Genomic DNA, 21,615 nt, shown 5'->3' with positions numbered 1-21,615 from the left:
TGAGAACATCCTGCCCAGGAGTGGGCACTTGCCTTTCCCCACCTTGTGTGCTCAGCCTACCCTGCAGGACTATATTTAGAGCAGATTAGCACAAACTACTTGATGGGGCTGCAAATTTCCATATTAGCAGTGTGTGTAGCTGGCGATACTGTGTTGTACTCCTTAGTCACATGTAAAGTTCTTCTGAAGCAAAAAGACAAAGGCAATATTCTTTGTCGTCATTCTCGGTTATTTTAAAATTGCTACCCACAGCAGAGCATCATCAGTCATTAGAGTCACATATAGGAGCATTATATTCACTTTGCGGTCTCCCAGCTCCATCGCCAAGGACATCACAGTCACAATGAGGCATAATCAGTGTGCTGTTGCCAATTTCGAGGCATTGTAATTTAGCAAAAATTTCCTGTGTTCACAGTCCTCTGAAGTTGGAGGAGCTGCTCTGAATTTCTCTGTGTTCCTTTTATCAAGTTTGGTGTGAATGGCATGGAGGGAGAAATAAGGCATGCGGACCCCCTTTAGCATGCCAGCGCTACGCCTGTGAATTGCAGGGCACGTGTGCTGCATAATATCAGGCATGAATGATACAACAGGGGACAGCAGGAGAGAGCTCAGGAAAAGCCTCAACCTTGAGTGACCTTGCTTTTGTGGATTTTTAACTTATTCTTTTCTCTATTACAGCTATGATTAAAAGATACGACACATAAACATCCTTTTGCATAGAAGTTTCGGGAAGAAGCTTCAAACGACAAATTGTGAGACAGCTGATCTGGTCCCTCAGGTTTTTCCAGATGGCATTTAGTTAGTCTGATCTTTATTCCTGACTGGTGACAGCTTGATGGGTGACATCAGGCAAATCACACCCCTCTATGCCTCACTTTTCCTGTGCACAATTGTATTTACCCAGTGTTTGGTGAGCTCTGTTAAGAGCTGGGTAGCATTTGACCACTAACTGCTTGCTGGAATTTCATTTATATTGCATCTTATGACAGCATTTTGTAATGTGCAACCATTTAAAAGCTATTTTTTACTCTGAAAAAAAATCTGCTGATACTGAGGCTCAAGAAATTCTCTCTCCTGTCCAAAATAAAATAAAAGATGTGAATTTTCATAATCTGGAAACAGGGCTGTTCCCAGAACCTTCCCTTTCTACTCAGGAGAGAGAAGATTGCCCACTTCAACACAAACATTGCTTCCAATAGTCCCCTTCCAGCCTGGCCAGGTTGGGTCATTATCATTTTTGATTACCAGTACTTGGACTTTATTTACCTCCTGTTAAATGCTTACAAGAATTTGACCATACACTAAATAGTGTATGCAACTTGCTTTGGGGTCTTTTGCATAATTAAGCACGACAGGATATAAACATAAATCCAGACAGATTTATTGCTGTCTAATTTAATAAAAATGTCAACAAATAAATGCAGGTTTGACAGGGGAATAAATATCAAATAGGAGCGAAGCAGACAGTGGAGTAGGTTGTAAGAAATTAACATGAAACGTTTTGGTTTGACAGTGGCTATAAACCACAATTGTGCTTTGGAGACTCAGGGAGTGATTTAGCAGAGGTTGCGCCGCCAGGGCACGCAGAGCCAGCCTGCACGAGATGGGTTCAGGATGAGACCGCACCGCTACAGAGGGGAATGGTTTGTGATCTGTCGCTTCTATTTGTAAACTGACATTTAATGTAAGGGGGAAGAGATGCTGCCTTGATTGGTTTTCCGACGCAGGGCTGCGGGCTGTGCCTGCACGTTGCTTAGCAGCAGCATGCCAGCCCTGGTCCAGGGCCAGCCGCCTTGCTCCTTCTGCCTGCTGCTTGGATTTGTTTGGCTTCCTGATTCCAGCTACATGTGTTTATGCTTCAAGGGAGAGGCAGGGAAAAGATGTAACCTGTGTTTTGCACCTAGACCAGCTGGATGTTAGCTTACAGAGTGATTTGCCCAAGGTGAAATAGGAGGAAGAAGCTGAATCGATTCTCTTGGTATCCCACAGGGTCACATCGCTTGCATTTTAAATGCTCCATCCTCCACCACCCCTTCCTTGTGTCTGCTTGTGCTCCCCCGAATACCAGCTGCCCCTGGGGACCCTCACTGGGACACACAGGAGACATCCTGCTCCTCTCGGGCCCCACAGCCATGAGATTTCACCAGCCACAGAGCTCTGAGTTGAGCCTTGTCTGGAGAGACCCTCAGGTGTTTCAGCTGTGGGGCCCACTTCCGTGTCAGAGACACTTAAAGAGGGCTATACTAGGAGAAATTGAGAATATCAGAGAGCAGGTCCATAGCATCCATAACTGATTGTGATGCTAATGGGCTCTTCTAGTGCTCTCCATTGATTTCATTGAAAGCGAGAGTGTTAGGATGCTATTCCTAAAGAAAGCACACAGCATTCTTTTTCTGTGGCAGTGAAACAGCTGTTCGCGTGCCTTGCAGTATTTGTTTGCGCTTTTTGTTGTTGTTTTTGCAGTATTCCCTCTTTCCTTCATCTTTTGGGCTTCAGTTTCTCACAAGGTGCCCAGGCAGTTACTGAGGCTGTGGTTACCACAAGCACTGTTCTCTCCTCTTTATTGCAGAAATGCACTCAAATCCTAGGAGAGATTTTGTTTTAATGGCCCAGTCAATATATGGTGCTTATTCCACCTCAAGCATTACATAGAGGTTTTTAAAACATACTTGTTCATCTTAATACCCCTGCTGAGTTTCTGAAGTACTCAATATATCCTATGTGTTTCTTAACATTTCAGCACAAATCCAATATCATACTTTCACTATAGGCACAGAATCATCACTCACTGTATTGAGGACCGTATCTCAATGTGTGTACACAGAAATTCAAGGCCGACAGTTTGCACAGGGATAGAAGTGCAGTGGCCAATGGGAAAGGGCATGTGGGAACAGAGTTTGCCTCACCATAAGTGGAATAAAAGCATAAAGATTTCCATACCACAAGCTGGGGGATGTGAGGGGTGTGGAGTGGAAACTTTTGGTCCTAAAATTCTGGAAGAACTGATGTGTGAAATTGCAAATCTGGTAGTAGGAGTTTTTAATAAATCTATCAACTCAAGGGTGGCACTGTGTAACTGAAGAATAGCAAACACAGTATCTGTATTTAAGAAAGAGAGAAATAGGGAGACGGACATGTCCAGGCCTTTTAGTCTGACATGAGCTCTACAGAATAAAAATTTTTGGAAAAAAAAAATTGCCAAAATTTTTATGCCCACTGTTGAAATAAGTTGTGAATAGGACAAAGGCTATGTCAGGAGAAGTATCAGCTGTATAGATAAGGCGCTGTTAACTTCCTTGCCTGGTGCAGCCATTTGTGGAATATATATGCTCAAAAACATGAATTAAAACAGTGGTACATACAGATGAGGGTATTAGGGAGATCAGAATGGAGAGCCTGATTTACAAGAGAAGGCTAAAGGAGAGGGGCTTGTTGATCATAGCAAAATGAAGGCTTAGCAGGGTTATGATTACTGTCTGCAAAAACATCAGGGAGGAAAAAGGACTATTTGCACTGGAGAACAGTGTTATCGTGAGAATTAAGGGACGTGAATAAACTCACATTGGAAGTCAAAAGAATTTTTCCAGCCATTAGAAAGGGAGGCTGGAACAGCTTTTTTATATGAATGGCAGCAAACAAAACCCCAACTACTTTTAAGCCACAGCTCAGCAAATTGATGGAGAGATAATACGATGCAGTGCATATGATAGCAGGAACTGCACTCAGCAACCCCACAGATGACTTCCAGTCTGTGTAAAGACACAAGAACTCCATTTCAAAGTCCTCATTAAAGTTTCTGTGTATTTCTTTTTCCTTATCTTCCTTTAAAGAGGGATTATCCTGTAATAAACAGGGTGGTGCCATCTGCCACTGTCTCTGGCACAGAAGGGAAGAATTGCTGTTTTATCTTACTTAGCTGTATTGAGGAGGGTGGGGGAAGGATTTGGGGCTACTTCCATCTGGCACTGGGGCTCACTGAAGGTGAGAGCTGATCTCTTGAAATTCAGTGAAAAATGATGGATAAGGCACATATAAGTCTTGAAAATACAGACCAAGCAGCTTAGGTTTGATGTGGCCGCTGGGTGAAGGTGAGGGGAGGGCTATGTAGAAGGGAAGGGCATAGTATGAGGTGAAGCTAAAAAAATGGTCTTTACAGTGGCATTCTCAGAGGACACAAGCAGGGTAAAATGGCAAGTTTATTGTGTTAGAAAAAAGAAAATTGGGGCTGATCTGTGGTATAAGATGATGTGAGCCTGGGTGAGACATTTAGCTGTGCAAGTAGAAGGATGACCCTGTTTCAGCAGAAGGAACCAGTGTGATGATACACTGAGAGCATACAGGGCAGATCAAAAATGATGCCTAGGTTCCAAAGCTGGGAGAAACTGAAATATTTCTCCAAGGCATTGGTCGACTTCCAGCACTGACTATGCTGCTTCTGTTCAAATGGAGCAGATTAGCAGAAAAACACATCTTTAAAGTATTTGAAGTGCGGCTGCTGCAGGCTCAGTCCCCTCCTTCTGGGACATGTGCTATCAGACCCCATCCTCTGGCACCAGGGAGGAGGAACTGGGCCCTTAATAGCCATGCTGAGACTTGTCTGAAATTCATAGAAAACTGAGAAAAGGTCAAAAGAAAAGGGTGAAATATGAGTTTGTCTTTTAATTTTGTTCCCCCCTAGGGAGTTATGTTTTCAGGTGCTTCTTTCAAATCATGAGGGTCAGAGATGCCTTTCAGTGAAATCTGTGAGGATTTTGAATAATTGTTCAAAAAGCAGTTCTCAAACAGATGTTTGGAAGTGCAATCTCCTCAAATTAATGGCAGTCACAGATCTGATGGTGGGAAATACTTATAAAGTGTTTTCACACTGCATCACGGTGCTGCTGGAGTTTTAGGAACCACGAGAACCACTTGCACCATGAGAATGGTGACAAATCTTGTAGGCGACTTTATTGGAAGTCTAATTTTCTCACTGTTGTGCATGTCCCTACATCTATATCTCCTTTCCCCTCAGCACCTCATCCATCTACAGGTCTGGTGTGCCGATGTAGTGTTGTTGTGGTTTAACTCCATTGCCAGAGCAGCTGAATAAGTCTCTGATACAGATTCCTCTTGTCTTCCCTGGTCAGGTCTACAAGATTTGGCTTTCGTAGAGCAGTTGCTATGAAAATGCTTCTTGACAGTTCCTTGTTGTCCTTCTGGTGCTTCTCCTTTATTTCAAGAGGGTTTGTCTATAATGCTGTTGATCCAAAATTAAGGATGCGATAAAGTGAATGATTCAAATGGCACTGAAAGCTTTGTGCAGATAGGCTCAGTCAGTCCTTCATTAGCTTAGCTTAAACCACTTGAGGCTACTTTGATTCTGAGTAAGTTCACAGAGGATCTTTGGATTAATTTTTCCACATATCTCCATCCAGGCAAGCCCTAAAGAAATCAGCAGCATACATAGTATGCCTTTAGGAAATTAACTCTTCTAGGAATGAAGGATACTTCTAGAAAGCTGAAAGACTAAGAGCATTAACTAGCAAACGGAGGTGATGTGAGGGTAGCAATAGGCAACCACAGTCTTCCCCCTTCATTCAGAGAAGCTTCCCCTGAGCTGGCAGAGGCTTAGATTAAAAAAAAAAAAAGAGAGAGAGAAGGTGATGGCAAATTAAAAACTCTAGAAAATGACCTGAGACAAATATCAATTTTACTGTCTGAGCTTCAAATATCCACTTGTGTTACTGTTTGACAATCCAAATATTGCTCCTTTTCTCAGTTTCCCCAGGTGTTAAATGGGGTAAAAGATACTGATCGCCTTTAGAGTGTATTTTGATAGCAGGCACTAGAGAAGTTGTAAGAGTTCATTATCACCATCCTGTTAATGCTACCGCTGTTATCATTCTCTGTTTTGCTTTATTGAAGTAATGACCCATTAATATTATTTTGTTGACTGTACAGATGATCTTTCAAGGCAGCAGTCAAACGTGCCATTAAGAGCTCCAGACAACTTACTGTCCTAATTTATAAGCAGATGCAACTAGTAATAAACAGGAGATTAAAATGAAGTAATGGTCGAGCAAGTTTTTACATAAAGAGCTATAATCTCAGCTTGTTGTCTCCCCAACCATCAGTACTCCTGTATGCACCAAGATACCAGTTTGCGGGTAAGAAAGCAGCTTCTGTATCCATTGCTTTGCATCCACCACTTTTGCAAACATTAAATCTATGTTTAAAAAAACAAATCCTCTGAGCAATGCCACAGTTCGTTCATCCTGGAGATATTGCTGAGAAGTTGGCCAGTTGATATATGCAGGTTTTCTATGTGGTGCAGCTTTGCTGGAGATTCTTTAGCTCCTGAGACTGCTTCTGAAAGACCCAAGGAATTAGCACAGCTCTTGCCTTCCAGGCTGTTGTTACATGCAAGACCAGGTATGTTTTAAGAGTGATGTCAAAGTAGATAACACAGATGTTGTGTTTCTGAATTAAGAAACACTGTGATATGCTTTAACTCCCATCAGGGAGAGTTTGACAGTAACAGTCCCTGCCCAGACACTGCTGAATGTTTCATTAGCTGAGAAATGCAAAGTCGGCTTTTCCAGTAGAGACTGCAGAGGTGATGGGGGGTCTGTGATGTGGGACAACATTTATTCTGTCTCAGCACAAAAACTCAGCCAAAAAGCTTAGCCCAAACAAGTCCAGCCAAAAAAAACCCTAACCCAAACCAAGTGGCAATTACAGAAATATCAAAGAAGTAAAAGAACATACTATCAGTTTATGGAACACATTGTTGTTTTAGATTTAGCAGACTAAATATACATATATGCTACTAAAAAGAACAGCAGAATTCGAGGTGTCATAAATCCTTGGATTTTATTTACTTTCTTAAGTGATGAGGCAGGGCCACAGCAATTGGTGATATCTCTTGCCACATCTGAAACAGAACGGGATACTAATGAAAGATCATCCTGTTATGAGCTCCTCTGAAAAGGAGTGATTTAGAAAGATAAATGCCCAGTGGAAATTTCTCTCTGATATTTTTTATGGTAAATATAATGACCACTCAGTTTCCAGTCCCGGGAACCTGAGGCCCCCCTGTCCTGCACGATGCTGGGAGCCCCTGGTGCTCTGCAAAAAGGATGGGTTTAGTTTCAAGTTGCACGTCATCATTATTTTCTTTCTCTGTTTATTTTTTTGTTTGTAAACTTCAGAAGGCCAAGAGCAAACGTGCTGCTTTGCCTTCCGTGTTCCCCGCTGACTTCATTCCCCTGATCAAAGCAAAAATAAGTAGGCCTGGTTTGTTTAATAGAGATGGTCTTACACAGCCACGCCTCTTTGTTTGCCGACATAATTGAGGAGAAGACAGCTCTGGGAATAGTGCTTCTTAATTGCTCTCACAAACGCTGCAAGGCACTTGGTGTAGGGTCTGGCTAAATTGGTCCTGTTGTGGGTTTTTGAAAAGCCTTGGTGACAGAGGAGACAAAAAAAAAGAGAATCCCAGCCCTTATGTAACCAGCAAAGTAACCTTCATCTCAGCATCGGCTTTTCTCTGCATAAAACTTCCTCACAATGAACTGGGGAAACAGCACAGCAGAGACGCTGCTGCCTCATTCCCCGGATCCCTGCAGATCTCTTGTGGGTACAGAGAAAGAAGGGGTGGAATTGAATATCTGGGTGTAACTTCTCGTGTATTAAAAAGTTCAGCCTTTTAATAAAGCTTATGTATGGCAGTAAAACTTCCTTCCTAATGAGTACCGGAGTGCAGAAATCACTGTTTCTCAAAGGAAGGCCAGGCTGTAACCCTCTTGATTTTAAATCAAAGGTTGACTGTGACTCCTCAATCCTTCACAGTCCAGAAGAAGTCAGCAGAGCTGCTAATTAGAGTGCTGGTTGCGGGTTTTTTTTTGGTTTAAAACTTTGAAATGAGGGGCAGGTCTGCTCTGTACACTGTGACAATGAAGAGACCTCAGGTTCCTGGCTAAGGCTTTTAGATGAAAGAAGTGGAGAAAGGGACAGAGTCCCCTGGCCATGGAGACGACTCGAAATGAGACTGGGGGCTGTGCTGTCCTCGCCCCATGAGATTGCAGGCTAAAGCCTGGGAACTGGACTCTGGTTTTAATGATGCTATTAGTGAGTTCTCGGATTGAACCTCTCCCTCTTTCAGAAACAGGTTTTAGTTCTGCAAAATGATTGTATTTTCTGCTGTTTAATAGGTAGGACTCAAACACACTATTGATAAGTATTCCTGGATGGTGGGGAGAGGGAGATATTTCTTGTGACAATGGGGACAAAAGCCTCATTCTTTTCCTGTTGCATTCATTGCAATTTATTTTGTGTACAAGAGTGTCTTACTCCATGAGAGGGATGGCAAATTGGCTCCTAAAGGTAGCAATGAATTCACTGGAGATACACCTATACCTTGACAATTATTGCCTTTTGCTATGTGGGGTTATTTTAAGCTTTGAATAGCATTATTCACAGAGCTGAGGAAAAGCATGACCTTCTCTGTATCAATCTTAGAAAGATCTCATGTGTTAAGAAGCTGTCTGCCAACAAGAGAATTGAGAATGGCTGAGCAACTCAGCAAGTCCCATGGTAAAAATGGGACTTAGAGAGTCAGGAAATGGGCATCTCTGGCCAGTTATTGGAGCCCTGATTTAGCTGGGTACAAGTACACACCTAAAGTTAAATATGTGATTTCCCTGACACTTCTTACAGCTTGGTTGTCTGTCCTTGGTTTTGGGCCCTGCAAAGATAAAATTATTCCAAGCAAATGCATGAACACATCCTTCTCTCAGCCTTATCTTCTTCTGAAGCTGCTTCAAAGCTTATCTTTCATAGAAGTACATCACAAATATCCTGGCCAGGTGGCAGAAGACATTCATAGTGCAAAACTGGTTAAGAATTGCAGGTCGCTTGCTATTTTTGTCACTAACTCACTGCCCCAAAACCATTTCTTGGTTGCTGCTTGGTGGAAGCTCTATGGGTTGGGGACTACCATTGTGTATTAATTTATTTTACCAAAAATAAATAAATAAATAAATAATACAGCACTGACAATACTACAATGCATAATGCTAAAATTTAACATTTGGCACATCCTTGAAAGCCTTTCTTCAGTAGATTTAAAAGTCTGGCCAGTATTCAAATTATAATAGGAAACTATTATAGTTCAAACTTAAAAGATCTAGTTGGCTTTTTAAAACTTCATGTTGCTAGAACTTATTAAATATACAGCTTCAAAAAGAGAATAAAATGGAAGGTTGGGAGGGAATTTTTTTCCCCCAGACTTCCTCCTTTATTTTACTAGAAATAAAAACTGAGAATAAATGGTGGCTCTCCTCAAATCTGGAAGGATGAGAGACATTTTAACAAGGAGAATCTTCTCCCAGACTTTTGCATGTATTCCAGCAATAGGAAAGAGTTAACAAGGTATGTCCTTATCCTTCAGTACTTAAAAACACTGACATAGTTAAAAAGTATTTTCTCTCTCACAAAAACAAACACACAAATACAACAACAAAACCAGCAGCAACAAAATGAACCAAAAAATCCAACCACACACCAGATTCAAGCTTTGTTTCTTTGGGATTTTTTTTTTTGACAATGATACAGAAGTATCCCTTTTTCTATTTTGGAGGCTTTCCAGAAGTTTTTAAATGGGCCTTCAAAATGGCCTTCACTTTTACAGATATTTTAGCTACATTACAGTAATTGGGAGCAGGGAACCAACATTCAGTGTGACTGCTGCTCTTCGGTTGCCCAGCAATCTATTTTTGGTTCAATGTTGTAGACCATCTTTATCGATAATCTAGAAGAAAACATACAAACACTAATGACAAAAACTGTAGATGACAGGAAAATGAGCACATTAGTAAATAATAAATCAGTTCTTCAGAGTGATCTGGATCTAATGAGCAACTTGACTCCTTTGAATGACACAAAATATGAGGTCCAGGATCCAAGAAAACAGGTCACGATTACTGTCTGAGGGGACTGTATTTTTGAAAAGATAAACACCTCACTGTGAGCTGACTGTAGTGGCTGAGAAATTAAACATGAACCTTGACTGTGTGAATTGGGGAAGAATGAGTTCATGCAGATATTACCACTAAGTAGAGAAATAAAGACAGACCATTTTTGCTATGCTATGTGACAAATTTAGAAATGCTTTTGAAAAAAAAATATTACAAGGGTGGTTTGAGTTCTAGAAGGTCCTGGCTTATAAATTAAAAGTGACTCAATCTCATTAGCTTCTCCAAAAGGAGTTGGAAGGGATCTTCCCAGTGCTAACACTGAGAAAGTCTTCTGGCAGCAGAGGACTCTTGAATGTCATGGAGGACATCACAGCATGATCCAAGCCTAGTGACTGGAGTGAGAACCACTCAGAAAACAAAAAGGCAAATGGTTTTACAAATCAACACTGGAACGGCTTACCACAGACCATGGTGAATTTCCTAACATTAAATGCATTTTTAAATGGGTTTGGGCATCTTTCTAAAAATCATAGCAGTGTTCAGCTGAGCCTGAAGTTCTGGGGTCTTCAGTACCATCACTGCCTGGGAGTTCCTCTGTCCCGCTCTGAACGTCTGGAGCTCTTGGTTCATGCTGTGTCTCTCTCAAGCTACTCCTTACGAGCCAAGAGAAAGAAGCACATCTGTGGGTTTGTTCAGCCTGGGGAAGAGAAGGCAAAGCTGGAGGAGATGTAAGTGCTGCCTTCAGCAGGGGGAGCCTCCAGGGCCAGGCTGTACCCACCAGCTCCGCACTGCACCTGCAGCAAGTGGGGAGCAGACACCAGGCATTGCCTGGCCATGGCCATCCTGCTGCCTCCTGCCACCTGCAACCACTTGACTGCATTCTTCTGGGCTGATATAAAGCACTTTACATTAGGCAATCAGCGATGGCAAACAGATATGTCCTTCCCTTTTGTGGTGGAGGGAGACTATTAGAAATGCTGCTCTTGAAAAACATGTTCTTTCAGAAATACGTGTTGGATTTAGGGACTCGCACAGTCCTTCATCTGTCAGCTTCCTTCTGTGTTCCTCACATGTGACGGTTCACTGCTTTTAGATTTGTTTCTGCCTGGCTATCTGTTCTCATTCTCCTGTGACTAATATTTAGTTGTACGGTACTACTGAGAGCCTCTGCAAGGTGGCAGCACGCTGTATATCAGACCCAGAGGAATTCTGAAATGACCCTTTAAAAAAAACACAGCGTAAAACAAATTAGAAAAAGTCAGTAGCTTTGGGGAAGGCTTGATGCTTAGAGCAGCAGCCACAACGAGGAAAAGTTAACTGTTTCAGAATTTTGCCCCATCTGAAGTCGATGGGGAAACTCCTCTTGAGGCACTATAGTTGCTCGGGTACCAGCCTCCCACCCTCCTCCTAATCTTCAGTCCTTGTTTAATCTTCAGAACTAGAGCATTATGGCTGCGTATTTTAAAATGACTGGTAATGTGTTGCTAGCTGTCCAGGCACATGGTCAGAAGTTGCAGCTGCTCAAGGTTTGGAGCTTCTCTGGAGCTGATGGAGCAAATGGCAGAAGCACTTCATATCCAGGAGAGAGTGGCCAAACCCAGTGTCCTTCTGGGGTCAGCTAAGGGATGAGAATAATGAATGATTCACTGTTGAACAGAATTAAAGCTCCAATTCTGTGATTTTAATACATGGCCAGAAACCTGGCAGATAGATCCAGCCAAGCGCCGTCAGTCTCTCTCTTTTTCCTCTCTTTCCCTGATGTGCCCCTAGAGAAGCACAAACCCTTTGGGGTGCAGTGGTTGCTACATGAGTAATCCAATGATTAACATTGCTGTTACAAGTAAGCCTCCTGTCTAGTTGTAGCATGTACCAGAGGTGGCATGAGTGGGGTAGAAGGCTCTGCCACTTAGAATAAATTATTTGGGATAGAAATTTAGTGTTTAATATGTTTGTAAAGAGTCTAGTGAGTGTCTGGGTACTCCCTGGGCAGAGTAGTAATTGCACTTTTGCTTTTCTGTTTTATATTTATAATCCAGAACAGCTAGCCCTTGAGTAAGCATAAACTGCACTTCCATCATATTTCCATTTGGTTTATGAATATTTCACACACCTGCAGTCTCAAAAGCATATAATTGCAAAACCCCACTCAGACAGGGACTGAATAAACACTGTTGCTGATTCTTAATGAGCCATTAATCAGATGTTTAACTACAGGTAATTCCCTTGAGTCCTGGTGTCCCAAGAAAAATCTGTATTCCCTCTAAGTCGTAGGGAAGCAGATGACTTATGAACAGGAAATTGTGAGCTGCAGACTGAGTGAACAACATTGGCTTCCCATGGCAACTCCTAATGGTGAAAGGTAACATTTTTTAGTTTTGTTTGGGAGTCCAAGTCTCGCTGCCATAAGCCATGGGCTCAAAAGTCATATGAGGACTTTGGAGGAGCTGAAGATTTTTGTTTCAGTTGTTGAAGGGCACATTTTGGCAAGAGCTGGGAAGATGCTCTGATTGCCTGCAGTCAGTCAGCATTACCTGCTCTTCATGGATGGGAGTAAGACTTAGATCCTTCACGCAGTGTGAAGTCCTCCTCTGGAATTCACTGTAAAAGGAGGGTGTATATTCCAGCTGCATTTTAACAAGGGATGGATAATTTTATGGCCACTTGTTTGTAGCTTCGCATGGTAAATTAAGGATAATAAAATCATATATTTCAGAGTGTACAACACACTCTGTGGTGGTTAGGAAGGAAATTTCTTCCACCAGCAATATTGTATTGTTGCCTGGGTCAAGCTGGACTGAAAATCACATTTCTTTCATGGGAATCCCAGTGCTATATTTTGAGCATGAGATGATGTGCTGAAAGTTCTTTGCTCAGAGGCACTGCAGTCTGCCACTAGAACAGATCGATGTGTTTGAGTTTGGGAAAGAAAGAAGAAAAAGATAAAAGAAAAATTTAAAAAAATAAAAAAAAAAAGGAAGCTTTTCCTAATTTCTAAACTCCTGCCAAAATGTGGCTGGTTTCATTTGCAATTTCACTGGCACTAAAATGTCATATTGCGCTAAGATGGCTAGGTGAGTTACTGATGTTCACAATATATGTGCTGTAAACAACATTTCATAAAGGACACAACTGTTTTAAGAGCTTAGCCTGTTCTTATTATAACAAAAACAGTCACACATTTTCATATTAGCCAACCGGTGAGTGTAGTTGGTTTTCCTCTGAAGAGCATGCACATGGAGATGAAGCCAACCTACACATGTTAGATACTAGAAGAGCTCCAGGTTATTAACTATGGAGAACAAAAGGTTTTAGACGATCTCTCCATCTGTTTCTCCCTCCTGTGCCAGAGACACAGGGCAGCAAACCGTATCTTCACAGAGATTTTCCAGGTGGAAAATGTGCATACAAGAAGCATGGGCATCAGCTCCTGTATCTCTTTCCCAAAGTGTAAGCTCCTTCCATCACAGCTGAAGGAGCCACATCCCAACAGCAGATATCCATAAAGCTGACAGTTGGAGTCTCATTCTTGTTTTTACTCTCTAGATGTAATTTCCTCATAAGATGCTCAGTTTAGCAGAGTAGTTTATAGTAACTTATTAATTAAATACTTACTGACACTCCATGCCTGGCTTTTTGTGGGGTGTACAAGGGACAGCCTGAAGGAAGAATGGAAGTCCTTGTGCTTGCCTTCTTGCAGAGGAACCCTGTATAGCTGCACTCCCGCCTGTATTGCCCTCTTCCTCAGAGACCTACATAGAGATTGGACTGGAGGAGGCAATAGGATGATTTTGAGCAGCCAGGCACTGCGTTACTGTACAGCCGTGTCCCAAAGTTCTCACAGACCTGGAAAGGAATAGATGGAGGGGATACACAGGACTTCCTACAAGTAAAGTGCTCAGCAGCCACCAGCAGAGCTGCCCTAGCAAGCACATCCCACCAACATGTGTGCTGAAGAATGTCCATGTGATACAAATAAGAAAAGAAAAAATTTTTACCTTGAGGGTGGTGCAAGCCTGGCCCAGGCTGCCCCGAGAGGTGGTGGATGAACCATCCCTGGAGACATCCCAGGCCAGGCTGGATGGGGCTCTGAGCAACCTGAGCTGGTGAAGATGTCCCTGCTCATGGAAGGGATTGGACTGGATGAGCTTTGAACGTCCCTTCCAACCCAAACTATTCTATGGTTCACTGATTCTGTGAAATATAAATTTGAAACTGCTTTGTTCCCAGTGGCAGCTGGTTCTGGAAGAAAAGAAACCACTGTGGGCACTGCAGCTGAGAGGTGGCACTGCTTTCTGCCACGTGGCAGTTCAGCCAGGAAAGGTGCTCCTCAGTCCACGCTCCTGCTGCCTCCCTCACCATGACCCTACCCAACACCCCTTGGTCTTCACTGGGGACACGGAGACACAGCACACACAACCGTGTGTTAGGGACTGCAATGATGCTTCTAAAAAAGGTGTGAGATCGTAGCAGAAATTAAAAAGAGCAGGCAAAAATAACATCGTGCACAACATGTCTTGAGCTTCAAATTATTGGTCCCTGCTGTATCCTGGGTGCTGCCAGTAAATTTTTCAGACCTGTTTGGAGGACATAACTGAGTGTCTTTCACCTGTAGCTCTGCACTCCCATAAAAAGAGCTTCTGCTTGGAGACTTTGATTGCATGTAATTATTTTTTTCACTCCTAAATTGCAGGTTAGGGAATCCCTCAGCTACTGTGCCTGAGACTTGAGGGGAATTATCTATATATTCTAATATCAAATTATAGACATGTGATAAGATCTAAAACCACCCTAATGTACAATGAGTATAATGTTTAACACGTAACCAAGAAATATGCCTAGTATTGTTAGATGAAACATAAAAAAAATAAGTTACAGACTACTGAAATCATAGCAATTCAACACCTTGTAATTGCAATACAGAGCAAGAGAAACTGATATTTTAGCCCTGATTTTCAAAGCATCTCCAAAGCTCTGTATATCATTATTGAGGCTTTTTGCCTGCATGCTTATTTTGGACATCTATTTATTTTTTTCCCCCAAAACACAGATGTTTGCCCTCTATTGTATTCATATGAACAGAGCAGCCAGAGAAGTATTCAGCTGCTTTGTGCATGCAAGTGCAACCATTTTGCATATAAGGAAAGGAAAAAACAGCCCCATAACTGGGGAAAATGTCAGCTGAAATATAAGGAAAAAAAAAAAAAAAAAGAAGAATGTGTGTGAACCCACATTCAGTGAAAAACACCCAATCTCTGAGATTTTGGCCCTTTAGCATAAAATTGCTGTGGAAGTTTTCAGTTTTGATATTCTGTTGGACTCATCAGAGATGTTCCCATCTTTGCAAGGAAGGAGAGATGGTGTCTGGCTCCGCAGGCAGCAAAGCAAAGCAGCAGAGACTTGAGCAAGGCTGATAGGTCTTCCTTACAGTACAACCATTTGGGATTTCAATGCATAAGACTTTTTGTTGGTCATATGTTCCCTTTTCCCTCAAATGCTTCTGTGTTACATTTGATCGTTTTTTGTTCCAGCTCCAAATGATGCCCATTTGCCGTTAATTTCAAGTGTGTTCTATGTGCAGGGATCTCTCAAATACTTGAGGAATACTCGTGAAGGTGAATAGATGAGAGTGTAGGCTTCTGTGCACACTCAACCGGGTGAAGAAGGGCAAATGTTTGCACTACATGTAGCACAGGGATTTAAGTAGCAGTGTTTGATTTTGAACTCATTTTAAAATAACAGAACTTGAGAATTTGGAGTGTCACCAAGGGCTAAGCCTGCCTACAGAAATAAGGTCCAGCACACCTCAGATTCCCACAAAGGCAAACTCTGGGCATCGCTTACACAGACGCAGAAGTGAACAGAATCAAGGCCTTTGTGTTCAGTAATTTTGACACACTAATGTATTCAGTTCTCAATCACCTAAGCATCAAAGCAATTAAGCATAGGTTTTCTGCAGTGCATCTTAATTGTGCAGTCTTTGCTGCAGATGACAGATGATCAAGCTCATGTGGCAATGCAGAGCACATGACGGGATGTCCATCCCCAACCTGGCTACGGCCTCTTGGCTCAGAACTCTCCTGCTTTGCAGAGACAGTGGTTGGCACTCAGGGACATGCACCCTTGATCTGTTTCCCATTCAGTGTCCTTGATACCATTATTGGTAATGTTTGACCTTGAAACACCCTTTATTTTTTATTTTTACGTAGATTAGGAAGAAAGCTTCTTGGAGGACTTAAAAGACTGTATGCTAAAGATGATTTCTGCAACCTGATATGGATTACCATAGTTAGCCTGTGTGAGCATGGCAGCTTTCCAACTCCTCTGCCAGGAATGATCTAAAAGCTTTTCTTTTATTGTGTCTTGAGGTGACAGCCTGGCTTTTAAAAGCTTTCAGAATTCTAATTCTTTTCTCCGGTTTGTTGGCAGGGGAAGTCCAGCACCGCTACATCTGATGTCCAATATCACTGATAACCTACAAACGATGCGTTTGGGATCTCTGATTGTGCATGTCCAATCACTTAGTTAATTGAGAACACAGAGAGCTGCAGCTCATGGCATCCCGATTATCTCTCTTATCTCTTATTCCTCTGGCCTCTTTCCAGGCATATTGTTTAGGGCCCATGGCGCTTTCCCTTCTTCATGGAATGTATGTGTTTGCTGGGCCAGATCTGTAGTTAGCAAGAGCAGCAGAATGTAAAGGGCAGTCTCTTGAGTCTTGTTATCTTCTTATGCACAGTAATAGCACAGTCTGCATGCCATTCATGATTTTTATTTAATAGAGTTTCCTGGTGTGTATTTTAGGATTCATTTAAAAATACATCAGTGATGAGCAGGGTAGGAAGATGAAACTGAGCCAAAAATTCTCTCTAAAAACAGACCAATAACTATCTTTTCCTGCCTGCAGCTGACATTTAGGAATATTCTTCTTAAATCGCTTAGAGTGATTTTTAAAAATCACTTCCAAAATAAGGAGTCTGAGGGAGGGACTATTGAGTGGATCACCTGATGCCAACATGAATTGGGTGAAGAAAACGAGTCCTAAGTTAATGTTGAAGTAATGTTGATTAGTGATTAAAGTGAAACTGGAAATGGCAGATTCTGTGTGGAGTATCTCAGTATCGCTTACGGCACTGTTTTAATGACGAAAAATCCAGGTTACTTTATATAATGCAAATTTCTTCCTTAGGATTTTAACTGGGTCTTTACAGTAGAGCTTGTCACTGTGGCACTTGGCCAGCGCTCAGGCCACATCTGGGGCAGGCGGCACTTTTTCCATCTTATGTCCCTGTTTGTCAGGTCCAAGTTCTTCCAGGACACCTGCAGCAGAGGTTGGGACAGACCTGTTTCTCCTAATCTCAGACAAATTCTTTACCCAAGAGACTATTCTTTATCCTGTTGTACTGTCTGGAAATGATAAATTATTGCTCTAGATAACAAATACTTTCTTCTTCATTCTCCCCACCGCTTACCCCTTGTTCATAGCACTGTCCTTCCGAGCTTCAGTAGTTGGGTTAAAGCCTGTGCAAAAACCCAGGTCATAGTGAAATGTCAGCATTCAAAACCAGTCCAAAATGTCTGGATTGCTGATACAGACATGCTGCACACTCATCCATCTCCCTCCTGAAATCAATAAGTGCTCTCAGCTCCCTGTACAAGGGATCCCAGCAGAGCCTTCACTGTAAGTTTTCTGCTCTCATCTTTGGTGAGATGACCACCAAGCCCAGCACAGAAGACATTTAAAATGCCATGAAAATTTAAAACAAACAAAGATCAAGCCCTGAAGCCTCCTGCTTTTCCAAATCATGAGAGCTGTGACCAAATGCAGACAGAGGTAGTTTACTTAATTAAAATTAAACCTTCTTTTCCATTTTCCTTTTCCTTTTCCAGCAGCACACCATTTAATGCCTGTGGCAAGATTCATCAGCTCTAGGCTGGTTTTTTATGAGATTTGACAAAGATCATTCAGGAGTCAATATTTTGCCAAAAGCAAAGTCTTGTGACTTGCATACAATTTACTCCTTTTATTTCTCCCCCCTCGCCCCTTTTCATTGGGGTTTCGAATTACTGACAGCAGAGCAAATGAAGTATGCTCATGAAGCATGAAGGCTTCAGTTTTGTCCCTTGTTTTACTCCCTGCTTCAGCTTTATTTTGCATGAGTTCTGAATAACAGCAGGAGCACTGAGGAGCCGTTGTGTCTTCATGTGCAAAACATACAGCTCTCCGCTTAATTCCTTGAGGTTTTGTTATTATTTGAAGAGGTAGGCAACGGCAGTTCTGGCAGGACGAAATGAGTTTGTTTAAAGGAGTAGGGTGGGGAATGAGCAAGGGAAATGAGGTTCACAGATACCTTTAGCCTCCTTCAAATAACCTAGTCTGAACAAAAAGAGGTGGATTTTGATACAAATAAGTTTTTGCCTTCATGGATGGACCTTATGTAGAAACTAGGCATAAAAATCCACTCAGCAGCTGGATCCCTTCCTAAACATGTCTATCCTTCAGCCCATAAAACTATGGCTCTAGCTTTGTACTAAAGTAGCTAAAGAACAGATATATTTAGGGTCCTAAATCGCAAGATCACATGCAGCAATGGCTGTGTGCTGGCAGGTGCATGCAGAAATGCCACAAGTCATATTTTTTTTCCCTTTTGATAAAGTTCTTTCTGACCTTTTGCAAAGAAAATTATACTGAAGATTTTTGGTTTTGTTTGTCTGTTTACCTTATGAGTACTAGTGAGGCATTGTAAGCAGGGCAGATGCAAAGGGTGCTGAGAGGAAAAGGGTGCTGGAGACCTGCAGTATCACAGTTTACCTGTGAAACCTTCCAGAAGGGAGCAAATCCAGTCCAGTCTCCCTGAAAGTAAAGAGCTGCCTCATGAATGAGCTAATGCTCGCCTGGTCATATGAAACATGCCTCTATCAATGTTAGAGAAAAGGTTGTTATGAGGAAGTATTTCCTAGAACTCAAGCAGGCTAGTTAGTTCATAATCATTTTGAGTTAAATAATTCAAAAGCTGATGCAAAAGTAAATGAGTGAGTAGTCTAAATGACATGGTTTTATGGCAAGCTTTATCAAAGAAACCTAATTCTCACTCTCTGATTATATTACATGTCTGGTTGACAAAAACGATTGTATAAATTTAGTGCATTTAGACTTCCGTAAGGTGTTGACTTGGCACTGAATAGCATGCTGATTAAACATTAGCACTATTCAGCGATGTTAGAATATACATTAAATGGATTACAAAGTGCCTGACAGAGCTCAACAAGTAGCTGTGGATGGAGAATCAGGACTAAATGGACCTGTGGTTTCTGGGGTACAGTAGGGTTAAGGATAAGTACTAAAGCTCTCCATTGTTTGCATCAGTGCTCTGTAGTAAAACACATGATGAAAAATTTTTGCAAAGCGCAAAGATCAAGAGCATGGTATACAGTGAATAATTAAGGAGACTGGCACCGGGGAAGTGGAATTTTTTGTTAAAGAAGAGAAGGAATCCATCAAAATGCATGTTAGTGTGTGCAAGGGCACAGCCCTGCATGCCGGGGTGCAGGTAGAGCTCATGGGATGAAGGGCGCAGTGCTCCGAAAAGCCTCTGCACATCGATCCCACTGCGATGACCTGACAAAAGGAATTTATGTGGCCTTTAAATATATAAACAAGGGAGCAGTGAATAACAGGAAAAGAGGTAATTTTATTTTTATGGGCAGCATCACTAAAACCAGGTCTCAAATAGCAAAATGTTGTGTTGAAACTTTGAAAGGGTATGGAAAAGCTGGAGAATGGGTGGGAAGGAATGGCTGAAATTATTTGAGGGTCTAAGAAAATGTTTTACAGTAGGAGGCCTGGACAGCTTGGTGTGTTTCATTGACCGAAAAAAGGTCTGAGGTGATTTTTTTGTGCCTTAATCTGTTTCTGGGAAGAAAATACTCTGTCCTAAAAGGAGAGAAAAGTGAGAGTAGAGCCTGTATCTGCAAGCTGAACCACATGTCATTAAATGATGTGTGGAGTTTGGGTGGGGTTCTTTTTTTTTCTCTTTTATCTGGGAGGTGATTTTAGTCATTCGAGCAAATTATCAGGAGAACAAAAGAGGATTCTCTGCTTTCTGATGGCACCAGAGTAAGACTTGCTACTCTACTCTACTCTACTCTACTCTACTCTACTCTACTCTACTCTACTCCTTGCTACTACTTGCTACTACTTACAATGCCTGCACTATTGACTTCTCTGGACTTATAACTCTGTTCGATTAGAAATAGCTGGCTAAACTACAATGACTTGTTATAAGGTCAAATGAAGATCTAATGAGCCCTCCTGGCCTTCAACTTGACGAAACTAGAACTGCACGCGAACATGCTGATATTAAAAATATCTGTTTTCGAAAAGAAAAACTCTACCAGTGTTATTAGCTCCCTCGTGTGTGACAGTTGTTGCTCATACATTTTTAATGTTTTAATCTGGAAAGCTCATTGACATTTTGTTTTGAAACACACGGCGCTGCTCAGCAATGGAGCACATTTGTTCCTGGGGGTGCACCATCTGGGGCAGGGAGAGCAACAGGGCTGCCCAGGCATGGAGTCTTGCAGGTTTTCTTCGGGTGCCTGAACTGCTCCACTGCCATTGACACAGTTTATGCTGGAGTAATGTTGAGGACATCTCAGGCTGCTCCGGAACAGCTGGGGCTCAGCTCTCTGCTCGGTAGTAGCAGCAGTGACAGGTAAAGCTATGATCGAAGGAAGAGATTTATGACGCAAGCCTGGTTTCAGCATCAAACTTTAAAGAGTTAGAGGCAAAAGGAATAACTACAGTTATGAAAAACGTCAAGAAGTGTTTGCCTTTAAGGAGCAGTGGATGAATTCACCACGGCTTGGCCCAGCCATGTTTACTGTCTTACCCAGGCTATAGAGCTCTGTTTCTGATGCTAAAGCAGTCACCTTGTGCTGAGTCTGCACAGGAGCGAACATCTTCATGCTCTTCAGCTCTTAACCACCCTGAACATCACCGTTCTTTGTCAAAAATCACCCATTTGGATACTAGTTCTGCAGTGCTCTTGCTCCCAAAGCCTTGCAAGGCAGGGAGTGCTGCCTTCTTGCATCTGAGGTCCCCTGCCGGGCGCAGACTTAGCAAAGTTTAGGCTTAGATTGTCTCAGCTACGGCCTCAGTGTAGGGTATTCTTTATAGATTTCCCCTCATAGTGTTACCGTAATGACTTACCCATTTCTAGAAACTAAACCTCAAATGCATCCGCATGTCACGTAGCTGGCAGTGACCTCAGGGACCTCGGTTACTACGATTACGGGCAGCAGTCGCAACGTGCTCCAAAGCCAGTGTCTCTGACTGGGAAGGAGGGAGTGTTGCATGGGAGCCTTTAAATTCCAAAGTGAAACCATAATTAGCTGTAATCGTACCCAGAGTAACTTCACTGCTATAATTCTCAGCAGGAAAACAATTACACTATAGCAGTATAACCAGACAGACATGCAGTAAATACAAAACATCCTTTGGAAATATATGCTCCATATTCTAAATACATTTAGAATTAAGGCAAACAATTCTTTTCTAATTGGGATTCAAGACAGACATGCCGAGCAGTTTGTTGTTTGCTTTTTTTTCCCCCTCCTGCTTCTACTTTTTTTGGTGTAGCACTCATATAAGGGTGCTGTG

The 21,615-nt window shown here is 42.1% G+C and overlaps 1 long non-coding RNA gene across 1 annotated transcript in view; it reads left to right on the top strand.

Annotated features, from left to right (window-relative positions):
• Positions 1-1,191, top strand: part of LOC135575404 (uncharacterized) — a 30,629-nt gene extending 29,438 nt beyond the window's left edge. Inside the window, exon 3 of the long non-coding RNA XR_010466111.1 lies at positions 679-1,191. This is a non-coding gene — a long non-coding RNA (uncharacterized LOC135575404). The remainder of the gene's footprint in view (positions 1-678) is intronic.
• The last annotated feature ends 20,424 nt before the right edge of the window (positions 1,192-21,615 follow it).

Source organism: Columba livia, chromosome 14, assembly GCF_036013475.1.
Source record: "Columba livia isolate bColLiv1 breed racing homer chromosome 14, bColLiv1.pat.W.v2, whole genome shotgun sequence".
NCBI classification, from domain to species: Eukaryota; Metazoa; Chordata; class Aves; order Columbiformes; family Columbidae; genus Columba; species Columba livia.
The sequence above is the reverse complement of the archived record's forward strand: the minus strand, read 5'-3'. Positions and strand labels throughout refer to the sequence as shown.